The 18,612-nt window shown below is 43.8% G+C and overlaps 1 protein-coding gene and 1 pseudogene across 9 annotated transcripts in view; both read right to left on the bottom strand.

The window, feature by feature from the left end:
• The window catches only part of Caln1 (calneuron 1), a 474,231-nt gene that overhangs the window by 57,121 nt on the left and 398,498 nt on the right, over positions 1-18,612 (bottom strand). The gene's annotated exons all lie outside the window — the stretch shown is intronic.
• On the bottom strand, positions 8,273-8,369 carry LOC143438284 (U6 spliceosomal RNA; annotated as a pseudogene).

The following is an 18,612-nucleotide window of genomic DNA, read 5'->3' as shown; positions in this document are numbered from 1 at the left end:
TAAGTGGAAAGCTAGGGTGATGGCATAGTCAGTAAGCACTTTCCAAACAAGCATGAGAGTTTGCTCTCCCAGAACCCACAGAAAAACTTGGGTATATAACATGTGTCTGTGATCCCAGTACTAGAGAAATGCAGGATCCCTGTGCCATGTTAGCAAGTCAGTCTAGCTAGTCAAGTGAGCCAGCTCTAGGTTCAGAGACAGACTGTGTCTCAAAAACTTAAGGTGGGAAGCCACTGAGGAAGACACCCAATATTAACCTCTGGCCTCTACAGGTATTCATGTACATGTATACACACATACACATGCATGCATGCACACACATGCATGCACACACATGCAGGCACATGTGCAAATACGCATGTAAGCATGCATGCACACACATCACACACTCATAGACATGCGCACGTGCACACACATGCACATGGATACACACGCACATGTACACAGACAGTCCTAGACAGGCAGATTCGGGGGTGTTGTATTCAGGAGTATGAGGCCATGGTGAAATTCTATGAACAAAACCCACTTAAGGAAGAAAGGGTTCACTTTCGCATAGGGGTGCGGAAGGACAGAACCCATAATGGTGGAGAAGGCATGGTACCAGGAGCAGGAAGCAGAGAGATCACATTCCATGCACACACAGGCAGCACAGAGAGGGAACAGGAAACAAGGTGAGGTAACAAACCCTCAAAGCCCACCTCCAGTGGTATAACTTATCCAGCAAGGCTGAACTTCATAACCTTCTCAAACAATGTCTTCAGAATGTTAGCCTGTTCCCCAAAGTCACCAGTCACCAAGGAAAGATTTTTTTTTTTAGACGTGTTCAAAATGTGAACTGATCCTACAGGGGCATTTCTCATTCAAACCACTGTTGCCTATAAGTCGCTGGCTCATATGATGTGCCTGACCCCTCAGTGAAATCATATCATACCCAATATGTGTCTCTGTCTCTTATGTGTCTTTCTGCTATGTCTCTGCCTCTTAGGAGCTGGACAAGAAAACTCTGGGCCCCCTTTGCCAATAGGTTCTTATGATCTACGAAAGAGTTCCCGAGCCATCTTGGATCCAAGGCTTGCTCTGCTCTGAGACTTCTAGGGCGGGGCTGAGAAAACATCAGCTCCTACAAACAGCTCTCACAGGATGGAGGATGGATTCCAAGGAGCGTGAGAAGTAACAGAAATGCAGACTAAAACTTCATGGAGACTCAATCTCACCCCAGTCAGAGTGGCTATCATTAAGATGGCAAAGAGTAAATGCTGGTGAGGATGTGGAAGTGACACGTGCTCCTGAACGTGTACTGGACTGGGGGTATGCCTCAGAGGTGGGGTGCCTGCCTAAAATTTCCTTGTGAGGGGTTGGGGCATGGCTCAGTTGTGCAGACCTTGCCTAGTATGTAGGAGACTGTAGGCTCCATCTTTAGGAACAGCAAAAGATAAGGAAAGGAGGAAGGGAGAAAGGGAGCGACACAGGAAGAGAAGAAGCATTGGATGGAGAGAGGAAGGGAAAGAGAAGGGAAGGGAGGGAGAGGCAGAGAGGGGAGAGAAAGGAAAAGAAGGAAGGAGGGAAGAAGGGAGGGAGAGAGGGGATCAGAATGAGGACTTCAAAGATTACTGCCCAAAGAAATGCAAATTATTAAGGAGATAATGACATTAAAATGGATGCTAAGTGTTTAATAATTTGATCATTATACATTATTATATACATAAAACACACATGTAGGGAATTACCACCATACCCTACAAATGACTAAAATTAGTATATAACAGTAAAAAATTAGGCAACTGAAAACAAAGGTCACCTTCATGCAAGTATAGAAATACATAGATATTTATATAGAGATAGAAAATCCTGACGTCAGTCCGTGTTCTTACAATTCTTTACATCTGTCTTTGTTGGAAATGATTCATAACTAAAGATTAATTTTTAGAGAAAAAAAACAGATGAAATGTCAACAGGGTCTGTCTTTGAATAGTGTAATCATTCTCTTCCTACCTCCTGGCTTTCAATATTTTCCAAAAATATATCGAATCTTTGTTACTTTGATAATTAGAAAGAAAACACAAACTCCATTTTTAAAAAGTCATATGACCAATCAACCGAGGTAAATAGGAAAGTACTCAGGAGAAAAATGGATGAGGGATGACTCTGATAAAAGGAAAATGGAAAAGGCATAAAATGTGGTCAAATCTCATTAACTGGTACTTTACTTATTCTGAATTAATTAGTGGGCAACTGGGCTGGGTCTTGTGCTGTTAGCAAAGAGAGATTGCTTGGTACCCAATGGAATTTCAGTTATAATGATATTTAAATCCTGTGTTTTGATGATGTGCCTTTTCCTTTTAATTAGTTTTTTTGGATAAGGGTCTTACTATGTCACATGGGCCATCCTTTGACTTGTGATAATCCCCCTGCTTCAGCCTTCTAAGTACTAGAATGACAGATGTATGTCACCATACCTTGCTGAAAACATATGAAGCATCAATTATGTGTCAAACAAAAGGTGGTTTTGTTCTCTTACAATACTGGGATTAAATCCAGGACTCTGTGTGTGTGCCATGCAAACACTAGAGCAACAACCTGGTTTCTCTCTGGGGACAGAAAGCAAGTACTCCACCACTAAGACACACTCTGGCCCCTCACTGGGAGATTCTGGGCAGGGGTTTTATTACTGAGCCATGCCCCCATCACCTTACTGGAGTATTCTTGGCAGGTGTTCTACCACTAAGCCATATCCCCAGCAGCTCCCTAAAGAATTCTTGGTAGTGACTGTTCTACCACAGAGCCACGCCTCCAGCCCCTCACTGGGGGATTCTAGACAGGGGCTCTACCACTGAGCTACGCCCCCAGCCCTTCACTGGGGGATTTTAGGCAGGGGCTCTACCAGTGAGCCACATCCCCAGCCCCTCACTGGGGGATTCTAGGCAGGTACTCTACCACTGAGCCACGCCTACAGCCCCTCACTGGGGGATTCTAGGCAGGTGCTCTGGCACTGGGCCACGCCCACAGCCTCTCACTGGGGATTCTAGGCAGGGGCTCTACCAGTGAGCCACGCCCCCAGCCCCTCATTGGAGGATTCTAGGCAGGGGCTCTACCACTAAGCCATGTCCCAGCCTTCACTGGGACATTATAAATTACTGTACTTCAGCGTCATTCCCTGCTCCTCAGAGCTTCAACTGCATGGATGTTTAAGGGAGGGCACATGCTTTTTTCACATTTGGTTTCTTTTTTCCACCCAAGAGGTCTGGACCCTTGACTGACAGAGGCTGCACACCTGTTGAAGGGATGATTAAGCCAACAAGGTAAGCAACACTGCAGGGAGATTTGTGATTCACTTAAGAGAACAAACTCTTTAATAGCTGTTGGCTCATTAAGTGTTGAAGTAAATATTGTAGCTAATTAAATACAGCTTCATTTATTCACTTTCACAAGACCCAGCAGAACATCAATTACCAAATAAAAATTTTAATGAATCAAAGAGCTTTAAAAGTATTCAATGTATTTGCTAGTGCTGACTGACCACCTTTTCCAATTAGTGTGAATTATCATAAAGTTTCTGCCAAGAGTCAGCCGCTAACCTGTGGGAATTTTCTCAAAACACTGGCTACATCAGCCAGGTCTCCAGTCACTCAGATCTTTCACCCACACACCTAGGTGTACCTCGAGAATAATCAGTCCACAGGTTGGGTTTATACCTGTCTTAATTTTTCAGTTGCTATGATAAAACAAACAAGCAAACAAGCAAGCAAACAAACAAACAAAAAAACCCCCAAAATCCTGACAAAAGCAACTTAAGGGAGAGAGGATTTACTTGAACCACAGGTCCAATTATAGTTCATCCTGGGGAAGAAATCTCAGCAGGAGGAGGTGCTCAGGTCGGCTGGTCCCATGACAGCCAGAAGCAGAAGACAGCAATGAATGTATGTACATTCACTAGACTGTAAACTGTATGAACTAGGTGCTGGGAATTGAATTCGGATCCTTTTGAAAGAGGGTAGGTGAAACTTGAGCCAATCTGGAAAACAAAAGGGACTGGATCCTTTAAGAAAGTCTGGTTCCTGTTCCTGGGTTCCCAGAGTCCTCAGGAGATTACAACTGTTACAAAATGGCTCACAGGAGAATAAAAGAACATATCCAAGGTAGGATTCTCGGGTTGGGACCAATCAGAAAGAAGGAATCTGGAGGAGTGAGGGATGTTGAGAGCCTAGAAAAAAGTCTTACCTAAAGCCCCGTCTCCACGGCAGTGAGAGGTGGGGATGGGGGTGGGTGGTAGTGGTGGGAGGGCAGTGGGCGGCTCCCCCCTCCGGATGGGAACTGTTTATCTGTTGAGGCTTTAATGAAGTTTATCCTTTTGTTCTTTCCCCCCTGTGACTGGTATTTATTTTTCAGTTCTGTGTCAATTTATAACTCTTGCTTTCACTGTGCCAGCTGGGCCCCGGATCTGTAACTGTTTTCTGTCAGAGACCCTCTGCAGAGGGCCTCAGATCTTTGTCACAGTCTCTCAGTGGCTCCTAACTCTTCAACTGTCACATTACTTTCCTGTCTGAGTGGGTCTTATTTCCAGAACAAACAATTCTTTGTCCATACCATTTGAATGAAAAGAGGTATGGACTCTTAAATGCTGAACCATATCTCCAGTCCTGATTTCTCCACCCTCATACACTCCAGGACCTCTTGCATAAGGAATGATGCCACCCACAGGGGCATGTCTTTTAACTTCAATGAATGAAACTCAGGTGATTGTAGATTTTTGTCAGGCTGAGGACACTAACCATCACAATGCTGTTGTAAATTCAGTGTCCCATCCTCAATGGTGCCCTCATTGTGGCCCAGCCACTGGATCATATCAATGTAGCTCACAAAATTTCTTATTCCCTATGTTCACTCTGCTCTTCCATTTTGTCCCCCAACATTAAATCAGGATGCAGAAAACCATTACCTGCAGATGTGCCAATGCCCCAGCTAGGATATGGATAAGTATGACGTGTGACTGTATCCCCCGAGGCCTTTTTCTATTAGAAATATGGTCCTGAACTATCATTCAAACATAGCTTGCACCCTCCAAAACAAACTTCATCTAATGAAAGCTTGGTCCCCAGTGCGGCTGGTGCAAGAGGGAGGTGGGGAAACTTCAAGAGGTTGGAATACATAGACACAATGGAATTTTAATTCAGCTACAAAGAAAAAAAATGGTGAATCTTGCAGGAAAATGGATAGAATTGGAAAACATTACATTAAGTGAGGTGAACACCGGCTCAGAGAGACAAACGCCAGAGGTTATCTCTCATATATGAATTCCAGCTTCTAGTTTTTATATATGTGTATTTTTTGTGGAAGGCTAGGGAATTATAAAGCAGGCAAGGAGAAAGGAATAAAGAGGTTTACAGTAGGGAGGTGGGGGAATGAGGAATAGAATATTTGGCAGAGAAATATTTGAAGTGGCAACGAAAGGCAGGAAAATGATAGCAACAATGGGTGGGGTAGCCAACCAAAATGTAGAAGTCAGTGTGAAAATGTTACAGGGAAATTCGCAACTTTGTAAGCTAATTAAAAAATAAAAAGGGAAGAGGAGGAAAAGTGGGGCCTGGTGGGAGGAGCTTAGGTAATTAGGTACAGCATCCTCTGGCCAGCTCTAGCTGATCCCATGGTAGGAATTAGTTCCCCCAAAGTTGAATTCACGCAAGAGAGGATGGGGTCAGAGATGAGTCAATGGGTAAAAGAGCTGGCTATTGGAACTTAATCATTAAGATCCATACTGTGAGGAGAAAAAAAACCATCTCCAGCACATTGTCCTCTGACTTCCACACACACCACCACAGCAGTGTCCTAAACACAAGTAAATAAAAAAACTAACCAACTAACTAACTAACTAATTGCATTAAGGATGATAACATGACTAAGGATGGGGAGATGGTTCAGCAGGTAAAAAAAAAAAAAAAAAAAGCATTTTCCCAGATCCCTGTAGCCCATGTAAATAGCTGGATACAGTGTCAAACATCTGGCACCCCAGCACGCCAAGCAGAAACAGGAGAATCATGGACTACCATGCAGAAACAACAGGAGACGCTGCCCCAGTATGGTGGAAGATGCAAACTGACTCCTGAAAGTTGTCTTCTGACTCCCACATATGTACCATGGCATGTACACTGCCCTCTCCCATCCTCTGTCCCTTCCCTTCTCACATGTACAACCGACTTTTATTTTTAAAGATTTGTGTTTTAAATTTTATTTGTGTGTCTGTATGTGGTCAGATGCACATAGCCCCACAGAGGCCAGAGGAGGACATGGAAACCCGGGAGATGGAGTTTCCGGTGGTTGTGAGCTGCCTGTGACATGAATGGTGGGTACCTAATTTGCATCCTCTATAAGAGCAGAAAGTGCCCTTCACCACTGAGCCCTGAATAAATAATTTTTTTAAAAGAGAGGGAGAGGGCTTGGAGAGAGAACAGAAATTGGTGGCAGTGGTGGGGGTGATCTCTGGGACTAGCCTGAGATCTCAGACGAGAAAGGTACCCAAGAGTCTATGAAGTCAACCTTAGCTGAGATTCCTACCACTAGGGGATATGCAGATTTAAGTGACCTTCTTAGCCAGATGGGATGGAGGGGGACATCAATACACCCACAAACCCCTTGACCCCAAATCTGTTCTGTCCACAAGATGCACAAGTATAAATATGGAGCAGAGATTGAGAGACTGGCCAACCAGTGACTGGCCCAACTTGAGGCCCACCCTATGTGAGAGAGCCAGCACCTGACATTACTGATATTCTTCTATGCTTGCAGAGAACCTAGCATAACTGTTTCCTGAGAGGCTTTATCCAGCAGATGATGGAAACAGATGCAGAGACCCACAGCCAAACATGAGGTGGAGCTCAAGGAGTCTTGTGGAAGAGTGGGGAATAGAAGTGAGCAAACCAGAGGGGTCAAGGACACTAATAAGATGACCTACAGAGTCAACTAACCTGGGCCCGTGGGGCTCACAGAGACTGAAGCACCAACCAAAGAGCATGGAAGGGCTGGACCTAGGCCCCCTACACATGTGTAGCAGATGGGCAACATGGTCTTCATTTGGGTCCCCTAACAATTGGAGCAGGGACTGTCTTTGACTCTGGATCCTATTCCCCTAGTTGGCTGGCTTGGTCATGCCTCAGTGATCTCCCAGGATGGGGTGTTACCCAAAGGGGGTTTCCCCTTCTCTCAGAAAAGGTAAATGGGTAATGAGGAGAGGAGTTTGTGAGGATGGGAGGATGGGACTGGTAGGAGAGGAGGGAGGTGGGGAGCTGCAGCCAGGATGTAAAATGAATTAAAAAAAAAAAAAAAGAGCAGTGCTAATTCCTTTCTGCCCCCTGGCTTCTTCTCTTGAACTATGTGGTATCTCCATCTTGTACAAGCTCCCACCATGATGCCACCAACCATATTCTGATGTAAGGGGGCTGCCTAGTTTTGAAGCTTGACCCACCAAAAGAGTGAGCAAAATATACCTTCTTTTCTTTATAAGATACAAAACATCAGGTATTATGTTACAGCAGAGAAGAATAGACTCCATAGACCTCTACATAGCACGGGACCACATTGAACTACTAAGCCTTCATCACATAAAAACTCTTATAGTTCAGAGCGCACACAAACCACAGCAAAGACCAAGCTTCCGAAACAGCACCTTGCCTTCCCTTCTTTGTGCCCTGCGAGAACTAGTCTTCCTTGTGAGATGGAACACAGCCTTTCTCCTTTCTCTGGAACTCCATTTTCCTCCTGATTTCGTCAGTTCTCCCCTTTACTGGATCTCCCCCATCTGCATACAAATGAGCTGTCATCTTTTCTTTCATTTCAAGAACAAAAATAGAAATTTAAACTCATCTTCACCCTATGTCCCTTCCAGCTCCCATCCTGCCTTTGTCTCACCTTAACAGCTAAATTCATCCCAAGAACACATAGTGCTTATTGTTTGCAAAGTCTCTTCCCCAAGTCTCTCACACATGTAGTTCTTCATGACATCCAGTAATCTTAGTCAAGGTCACTCATGAACTCCATGGCAACATGTGACAGTTCATTCGTTCTTCAACTTGTCCATAGGTAGCCATCCATTTCAACTGCCACATGAATGCTGAGAATCAGAAGGGACAGTACTGATAAGTGTGTCGGGGTTACGGGTGTGCATTTATACTTCCTGAAGCTCTGAAAGCTGATGTGACAATCTGACCTTGAGGAGTTTTGGCACCTGGAACTGCTTTCTTCCACGGGACATCACGCTCTGCGGCCTCCTGCTACTCTCTTTTTAAATATGGGCTGATGCGTGAATTTGTGTGTCATGCTTGCATAAGGGCCATGCTATCCCTTCTGTTTCATTCCAACTTTAGCATACATGCCGTCATTACAGTTACATTACTACTCTTTTTCTTTTGCTGGTGTCTCTGTCTGGCAGGTGTATGGGATGCATCTGTTTCCAATCTCTCACTTGCCCCATGGTTGACATTCAGGAATGCATTGCAGGTACATCATTGGCTGGTCAAAATTGATTATACACTTGACAGGATCTAGAATCACCAAAGAAACACACCTTTGGCACATTTATAAGAGATTGGACCTAACTGAGATGGAAAGATCCACCCTGAATTTGGGCAGCATCATCCCCTAGGCTACCATCCTGGACTGAACCAAAAGAAGAAATGAGCTGAGATTCATCATTCATCTCTCTCTGCTTCCTGGCTATGGATGCAATGTGACCAGCTGCTTCACGCTCCTGCACCATGTCTTTCCTACCACTATGACTGGTACCCTCAAGCTGGGAGTGCAAATAAACCTTTCCTTCCTTAAGTTGTGTTTGTCACAGCAATTAAAAATAAAAAAAGAATGGATGTGATACTATAACAGGCATTCTATTCCGACCTTAGCATGCTCTGTGTTACGGTTTGAATGTGAAATATTCCCTCAGAGGCTCATGTATTTAAACATTTGGTTCCAAGAGTCTTGTTTTAGGGATTGTGCAAACTTTAGCTTGAGGAAGTAGGCACTGAAAGCCGGGAGAAGTCTTGAGATTTATAGCCCAGCTCAGCTTCTGGCCTTCTGCTTCCTGGTCCAAAATGGATGTGAACATGCTTCTCATCACAGCCACCATGGTGGACTGTATCTCCTCAAACCATGAGCCAAGAAAATTCCTGCTTTAAGTGGCTTCATGTCAAGTATGGTCACAGCAATAAGAGGATAGATGTTACATTGAACTTCGAGTTTTTCTTACAGATCCAAGCATCTCAATGAGTATCAAGTCCATCTCCCCAGCTGCTCAGATGCAAATTTTAAATTTGAGTTTAGTGTTAGCTATAACTCTCCTCTGTTACACATTCTTACTCTTTTAAAGTATAACCAACATCTGCCATTTCTCCTTACTTCATTGCTATTCTGTGTGCTGGATCAACTTTCCCAGAATTGAAACATTCTTTCCTGGAGGCAGGGAGGGAAGAGGGGGGAGGGAGGAGGGAGGAGGGAGGAGGGAGGAGGGAGGAGGGAGGAGGGAGGAGGGAGGAAGGAGGAGGGAGGAGGGAGGAGGGAAGGAGGGAGGCCCATGAGAATCAGGATGTGAACAAATGCTCCATGTCTGGGGAAGCTGGAACATTATAGATGGTCCCTAAGGGCCATCGAACGTTTATAGATGACCCCTGGGGGCCATCTCAAGGCTATAAAAGCAGTAAATGGCTGCTAGAGAGGAGACTCTGACCAGTCAAGCTACTGCAGGCCATAAGAGAGCTCCAGGGATGCAGTTTTCATGAGTCATGACCCATGTTGAGGTGGGCTTTTCAGTGATGCAATTGCCTTTAAGTCATCTCTGCTCCTGTGAACAATTCCCCACCCACAATCACATTAGTAACCCCAATAAACTCATTGGCTCAGCAAGCTAGACGGCTGTGTAAATGAAACTTTGGTCTCTTGTGGATTAAGTAGATGTGTATGTGTCATAGCTCCTCAGGAAACGTCCCACATGCTACATTGAACTTCTAGTTTTTCTTGGGCACTATGCTGGTCCAAGTCACCATCAGCTCCTGTTTCAACCATTGTCAATGAAGTCCTAATGGGTCTCCTGTTTTCACTCTGGTTCTGTCTTAATCTATCTACCACCCGACAGCTAGAGTGATCCTGTTAGTCTGTGTCTGGCTATGACATTCTCCCGAGGGCTCTCTGGTAGATTTCCCTCTCTATCCAAACAAGAGATAAAGTCCTTCTTCTGAAAGGCATTTCATCCCCTCTAATTCATCAACTTTCCCAGTTGGCTAATGCCAATCAATTTGCATTGAGTTTTCAGCTAGATGTAGCTTGTGGTCACTGTGTTGTTCTCATTAACTCTACACCTTATTTTCCCACCCTCAAGCGCAGTGGTTCTCAACCTGTAAATCATGACTCCCTTGGAGGATAAACAACCCTTTCACAGGAGTTACACATCAGATGCCCTGCATATCAGATATTTATGTTATGATTCCTAATAGTTGCAAAGTTATAGTTATGAAGTAGCAGTGAAAAATCATTTTATGGTTAGGGGGTCACCAGGACATGAAGAACTTTATTAAAGGATCTTAGCATTAGGAAGGCTGAGAACCACCTCTCTAGTTGATTCAGAAGTTGGCTATTTCTGAAAATAATATTGATGGCTGACTTATCCCCTTAGAACATGGAAGTCCATGAGTCAAGACTTCTTTTGCTGTGACAATACACATTGGGTGCCCAGTAAATATTTACTGAATGGATTCTCTTTACCTGTAGTGTGGCCCTTTAAGAGGCAAAGTTCGCTTCTGTTTTAAGTTTGTCATTATAATTATTTAATTTGTGCGTATGTGAATGTATGTGCACATGTAGGGGGGGGACTCCATGTGGTGCAGTACATATGGTATGTAGAGGCGGGAGGTGGAAGACGCTTTTCTTCTTCGATCATGTGGTCCCAAAACTCAAACTCAGGCCATCAGACTTGATGGCAGGTGCTTTACCCATTGAGCCATCTTGTGGGCACATCTTTTCCTGTTTTAAAGATTTTCAGAACTTGTTCTCAGCTCTCTCTCTATTCTTGCCTTAATTTATTACAGACTATACCATTTCCCTGAAACATGAAATGTCACTTTTCTATATTAAATTATGTCACAAAATTTGTGTCATTAGAGACAGTTAATGTCATCTTTTCATTAAGTGTACCAGATTGCTAAGTTTTTAGAGTCTGTCTACCGAAAGACTGCTCATCGTGAACTTTTCCTTGCTGACATCTCCGGTTTCCTTATTTGATTTTTTTTTTTAAATAAAAATAACTGAAAGTATTTGGAGAGTATTGCTAATCTCCCATAGAGATGGACAAAGTTTGTAACAACCTTTACTGTGGCAATATCCGATGTCATCAGAGGCTGCTTGCCTTGAAATTGCATTCGGTCATTGTGATCAGACACTTTGACCAGAAGCAACTTGAGGAGTAAAGGGTTTGCTTGGCTTACACTTTCAGGTCACAGTCCATCACTGAGCTCAATCAGGAGCCTAAGACTGGAATCTGGAAGTAGCAACCATGAAGGAACGCTGCTTGCTGGCTTGCTCTCGAGCTCATGATCAACCAGACTCATGATCAACTAGATTTCTCATATAGCCTAGGTCCACCTGCCTAGGGATTGTGCTGCCCACAATGGGCTGGGTCCTCTGTATCAATCAATAAGCCCAGACAATCCCTTGCAGGAATACCCACTGCCCAGCGTATTCTTCAACTGTGGTTCTCCTCTCTGATGACTCTAGGCTGTGTCAAGTTGATGAGTAAAGTTCATTTAGGATATTTGCCTACTGACATCATTTTCATGGACACCAGCAGAAACAAAGAGAGTAGTTAGTGCTCTCTCTTAAAGGTTACACATGAAAGTAAAAAGCTAGAGGCCTGGTCTGGGGCGATGACTCAGTGGAGATCTGAGATTCAACCTCCAGAATCCATGTAAAAACCTAGATGTGGTTGGAAGACCAAGTCAGTAGAATCCACAGAAACTCATGGGACAGCTAGCCTGGTATACATAGCAACATACAAGAGACCCTGTCTATAACAAGGTAGAAGGTAAGGTCACAAATATGAATCCTCCTCTGACCTCTATATGTGCTCGTGGCACACATGCATCATACACACACACACACACACACACACACACGAACACATTACACATACATACACAAGAACACATCACACATACATATACAAGAACACATCACACACATACACAAGAACACATCACATACACACATGACCACATCCAACTCACACACACAACCAGATCTGATGACCTGAGTTCAATCCCCAGGATTCATTTGTAAGGAGAGGGCTAATGCCTGCAGCCTGTTCTCTGACTTCTATGTACACACCATGGCACAAGCACACCCTCATCTACATGTATACAGATACAAATCAAGAAATGAATATAATACAATTTAAAGGACAAAAGCCACCTACTAAATGTACCAGTGCTCCCTTCTTGTGGTGCTGCAGATCAGACCAGGGCTCTCACACATGCCAGGCAAATGCTCTATTACTGAGTTACATCATATGTGATACTGATTTAAAATGAACATCCCCAGGCTCCTCTCTGGTTCAGAACCCTGAAGGGCTTAGTCCAGAACTCTATAACATGAACACACAGTAGATTCAAAGACCCACCACACTACATACTTTGTGAAGAAGACAGAATATATTAATCCCCCCCCATATCCAAGAAAGACGGCTCTAGAAGCATTTGCAGATACCAGCTCTGATGATGCTTCCTTTTCATAAAAGGTTGATTTTATTTTTAATTGTGTGTGTATGAGACTGTATTTAAACATGAATGTGGGTGTCCAAGGAGTCCAGGAAAGGGTGTTGGATCCCCTGGGTCTGGAGTGACAAATGGTTGGGATCCAGCCAACTTGGGTGCTGTCATCTGGAGGAGCAGCAAGTGCTCTTAACTGCTGGGCCTTCTCTCCAGTCCCAGAGGATACTTTATTTATATAAAATGGTGGGAATTTAGTTGCAGAGTGCATACCCTCCCATATGCTTTAAATTATCTCTGTATTACATATTGCAGCTAATGCAATGTAAATGCAATGCAAATAGCAGTTATACTGTATTGTCTAGGGGATTGTGACGAGGGAAAGAAGCCTGTGTACATCCAGCACAGACATAATTATATTTTCTGAATATATTTGATACATGGTTGGTTGAACCTATGAATACAGAACCCATTGATATAGAAAACCAACTGTTGTCTCTTGAGATTTTATTTTATAAGGGATTTATTTTTTAAAAATGTGTTTTTTGTTTATTTGTTTTGTCTGTGTTGGGCCTTCTCTCCAGTCCCAGAGGATGCTTTATTTATATAAAATGGTGGGAATTAGTTGCAGAGTGCATACCCTTTCCATGGAGAACATATGATGGGTAGAGGACAGTCTGTAGGAATCTCTTCTTCCCTTCTACCATGTAGATCCCAAGGATCAAATACAGGTCACAAGGCTTAGAAACAAGCCTTACCCACTGAGCCATTTTTCCCACCTAAGAAAACTCTTAATTATTTCTTGTGTCATTAGCTTGCAGCTGCTGCACAGTGGGGAGCCAAAAGAGATTCAATCTGATAGACTTACATGCTGGATGAATCAGAACTATATCATAGCTGTGATCAGTTACAGATGCGTTTCATCTAATACCAAAAGCATGTCAGATATCCATCTGGGGCAAAAGAAACACTCGTTGGCTGCTGGTGGGAGTGCAAACTAGTGCAGTTATTATGGAAATCAGTTAGGGGTTTCCCAAACAAACAAACAAACAAGGTGTGACTGGAGGCTCAAGAGGGCATGGCAGGTAGAGAGGAGAGAGAGGAAGAGGATGGAGGAAGCCATCATGGACCAGAAGCGTATGGCCATGAGAAACAGCAAGCAACAAGGCATCTTAGAGCTTGGGAATAACTTAGTATAGTCCTAGATCTTCCCAATGTAGGCATATGGCTTATAATTAAAATATCTTGACTGTATGTCTTTTATATGAGCTTATTAGGATTATAAAATCCAGCAACAATTGAACTATCCTATGACCCAGTTCTACCAGTCCTGAACATAGACCCAATATACCATATATGGGTTCCATAGCCCACAACACAGATACTCGATCAAGTGTTTGTAGATTGAAAACACCTCTTAGCAGTAAATAACAGTAAACGTTATCATAGATGTTGAAGCTTTTTCAAATTGAATAAGGAACTAGGCAGGTTCAGTTTCATCGTGCTGTTTTTCTTTTCAGTAACATCTGGAGGTTGTACTAAAATGAGGCATGCTCTAGTTGGCTTTAACCATCAACTTGATACACACAACCAAGTGTCACCTGAGAAGGGATTCTCAATTGAGGAATTGCCTAGGTCAGACAGCCCTATGGACAGCTCTGTGTGGGACTGTCTTGCTTGTTAATTGGTGTAGGAGGGCCCAGTCCACTGTAGGTGGTGTCATTCCCTGGGCATGTGGGCCTGGGTTGTATAAAAAAAGCTAAACATGAGCCAGAGGACAAGACAGTAAGCAATGTTCCTCCGTGGCTTCTGTTGCAAGCTACTTCAATAAGAGACTACCCTGAAAATGTCAGCCAAATAAGCCCTTTCATCTTCTAAGTTGCTCTTGGTCATGGTGTTTGTCACAGAAACAGAAGGGAGTCTGGAACACAACACAAACTAATATAGTAGAAATGCGGAAGAAATAACACTATACTTTTTGAAGCTGGGTGGTGGTGGTGCATGCATGCCTTTAATCCCAGCACTTAGGAGGCAAAAGCAAGTGGATCTCTGAGATCCAGGCTAGCCTAGTCTATAGACCAAGATCCAGGACAGCCAGCACTACACATAGAAACCCTGTCTCAGAAATTCAAACCAACCAAAGGAAACACGCAAACAAAACCCCCACGAAAATACTATACTTTTGTTTAAAAATGTCACCACTAAAGCACAGCATTTGAATAAGATCATTTAATACGGTGGCACACTACAACGCAAATACATAGCTTGCCTCACATTTTCCTCTCAACTCGGGAAACAAAAGCATAGAGGTAGAAATGGAAAATTTACTTAATATCATGAGCCAAAACTATAAATTACTGTGAATGAATTGACGTTATGAAAAATGGCAACAATGAGAATATAATTGATGGAAAGATGAAGAAGCATTTATTCTCAGGAATAAATACTAAATATCATTTTTTAAAGTTTCAGTTACTGGGAGAGATGACTTGGCAACTAAAGATATTTACCACCATGATGAAGACCCTGGAGCCCTCATAGTAGGAGGGACACAACTCCTGAAAGTTGACCTCTGACCTCAGATTGTGTTCACTCCTCCACATACTCAAGATAAATAAATGTCATAAATGCCAGTTGTTTTAGTGTTAACAAGACGTTAACTTTGGTTATCAAGCTCACAGAATATGAAATCCCCTGGAAGCTACACTTATTGCTGTGTCTATGAGGGTGTTTCTAGAGAGGGCACCACCTCAGGGGGATGTTGTGGGTGGTACCAAATCCCTCAAGGTTGCAGCGGGGGGGGGGGGGAGGTGACTGGCTGGGATGAATGTTTTTTTACTATGTATGAGAGGATGCTAACAAGCCATCCAGAAAGTGCCATTAAAAAACATGGACATACCCAGGTGAGAGAGAGGTGACCTTACCCATCTGCCAAGCATGGAGAACTGGGTCACTGGATCCTTGCAAGAGCTCAGTGACTAAGGATGATGCCCATCTTTTCCTGTCCCTGTCCTCCCTGTCCCTGTGATGGGTGGGGGCTGCAGGGAGGGCAGGAGAGCTGACAAGGGGAGAAATATTAGTCAAACAAGCCCCTTCAAATGAACTGGGGAGGGTAGGAGGTGCTGGCATTAGTGGGTTCCTGCTCAACGGGCAGTGTTGCTTGAGATACACTTGGAGTGACCATAGCCAAGAGTATGTGTGCTGGTGTGTGTTCATGTGTGTTTTTATGTGCTTGTTGGAGTGCATGTATGATGGGGTGCATATGTATATATGTGGATGTTCAGATGTCATTTCTCTGTGTGTATGTGTGTGTGCTCGTGCGTGAATGTGTGCATGCACGCTAGTGATCAACCTTGGGTGTCACTTCTCAGGAGCCATATACCTTGTTTATTCAAAGAGGGTTTTTCACTGGAATGTAGTGCTTGCCAGTTCTGCTGGGCTAGCTAGCCAGGTGAGTCCAGGGACCCTTCCCCTCATACCTTTCTCCAATGCTAGGATCACAAGTACACACTACCATATCTGTTTTATGTTTGCTCAAACCCAGGTTTTCAAACTTCTCTGGCAAGCACTTTACCAACTGAACCATCTCCCAAGCAACAGGGAGAACTTTTTTTTCCCTCATTACTGTGGACATATGCTATGTGCCAACACCAGCCATTATTGGCGTGCTACGGTACATGTGTGCTGAGGGTCATGTGACAACTTTTGGACGTAGGTTCTCTTCCTCTATCATGTGGGTCTTGGTTATAAAACTTGGGTTGTCAGGCTTGGCAGCAGGCTCCTTCACCTGCTGAGCCATCTTGCTGGCCCACAGGAAATATTTCCATTACCTAAGTGTATCCAGAAAGATCTGGGCATGCAATCATCTGATGAAAGGGTAACAAGAAAATTAAAGGCTAAGGAAAGACAAAAATAGAGTCGCTTTATTTCAAGAATATATTTGTTCAATCTGAAAATTATGTAATATCATATAATATTTAAATGAACCACAGTTGGAAAGACTTGAGGTGTGCCCCTCCCAACATGTTTAGAATGGTATCTGTGTGCTCAGACTAAGGGACATCACATCTTGGGGCCGTGCTGACTAGTTTTGATACCTTAAATGTGATGGTAGGGTACTCATAGGAAATCCTACCCCAGTTCTACTCTAAGATGTATGAGAGACAGGAACTTGTCTAGAGGGGGTTAGAGGTGTTTTCCAAGTGTGAAAAGGCAGGGGTTGGGGAGATAGCTCAAGTGTGGGGGTCACAAGACCTCAGTTTGTTTTTTAAAAAGGCCAAGCGTGGTGGCACTGGTCTGCAATTCCAACACTAGGAAGGCAGTCAGTCAGATTCCCCAAGATTGCTGCTATACATTTTAGGTTACTTTACAAACTGTAGCCAGTGAGAAATATTGTGTCAACAAACAAACAACAACTATATCTAACAGAAATCTGAGCAGTGCCTGAGGAATGACACCCAAAGTTGTCCTCTGACCTCCACAATAACTAGACAGTACACACACAAAAGAATGGATGGCCAGTGTGGTGCTTTGAATATGCTTGGCCCAGGAGTGGCACTACTAGGAGGTGTGGCCTTGTTGAGTAGGTGTGGCCTTGTTGGAGGAAGTGTATCACTGTTGTATCACTGTTGGGATGGGCTTTGAGACCCTCGTCCTAGCTGCCTGGAAGCCAGTCTTCTCCTCTTTGCTTTCATAACAAGATGTCCAACTCTCAGCTCCTCCTGCACCATGCCTGCATGGATGTTGCCATGCTCCCACCTTGATGATAATGGACTGAACCTCTGAACCTGTAAGCCAGCCCCAACCCTAACTAAGACAGCTAGTGAGATAGCACTCATTACAAAGCCTGACAACTTGAATTAGATCCCTGGATCTCCCTGGTGGAAGAAGAGAACCAGCTCTTATGAGTTGGCATCTGACCTCCACATGTGGGCTATGACATGTGTGACGATAAATATATGAATGGAGAAATGCAATAAACATCTTTTGTTTGTTTGTTTTTGAAACAGAGTCTTTCTATGTAGCCCTGGCTCTCCCAGAACTCACTATAGAGACCAGGCTGGCTCACAGAAACCTGCCTACTTCAGTCTCTTAAGTGCTTGGATTAAAGGTATGTGCCGCCATTTTCCTTTGCTGGGAGGCTGAAGGAACACGGAGCTTGTGAGGTTTCTGAGTGTTATAATAACCCAGTTCCTATCTTGGTTATTCTCCCAGAAGTAGTAGAATAACCAAGTTGATCAGTTCTCGGGCTCAGAGAACAAATAGAGAAGATGCACTGAGAACCAGCAGGGTCCAAGTGATGCCAAAGAAGCAACATAGCATCAGCAGCAGCAAAGGACAGGACAATAACCATGGCAACCTCCTTGTGTAGCACTCTGTGTACCACACTGCTTCCTACACTCCCCTAGAGAGGAGACCTGAGTCAGAATTCCTTGCCACACTGCTGAGGGGAACATAGAAGTGGGTAGAAGTCGACTGAAGAACACTGCGTTTTGGGGCTACAAACATCTACACACCATGAGCCAGATCTGAGAGGAGAAGGGATTTGAGAGTCTCACATTTCCTGACAATTGCTCAAGGTTGATTAGTTTGATCCTTAAATTGGGCTCATCAATGTTAAGGTGAGACTTGGGGGCTGAAATTACCCTGCTGTGGTGCTAATTCTATATTCTAGAGCATTCTCCTTAGGTCAATTCTATTTCTCTCTGCCAGCTTGTATTCCAGCTTGGGAGGAACGTGATTACTTCCTCATTACTCTCAAGTGTACTCTGCTCTGCCAGACTGTGTGTCCCCAGCTGTCCTTTAAATTCAGGAATCATCCAAGACTCGCACGCACATCTGTTCAAATTTTCCCCTCCCCTATCTGTTGTTTGTT

The sequence above is a fragment of the Arvicanthis niloticus genome, chromosome 24, assembly GCF_011762505.2.
Source record: "Arvicanthis niloticus isolate mArvNil1 chromosome 24, mArvNil1.pat.X, whole genome shotgun sequence".
Taxonomy (NCBI): Eukaryota; Metazoa; Chordata; class Mammalia; order Rodentia; family Muridae; genus Arvicanthis; species Arvicanthis niloticus.
Note: the sequence above shows the minus strand (reverse complement) of the source record. Positions and strands in the feature narration are given on the sequence as shown.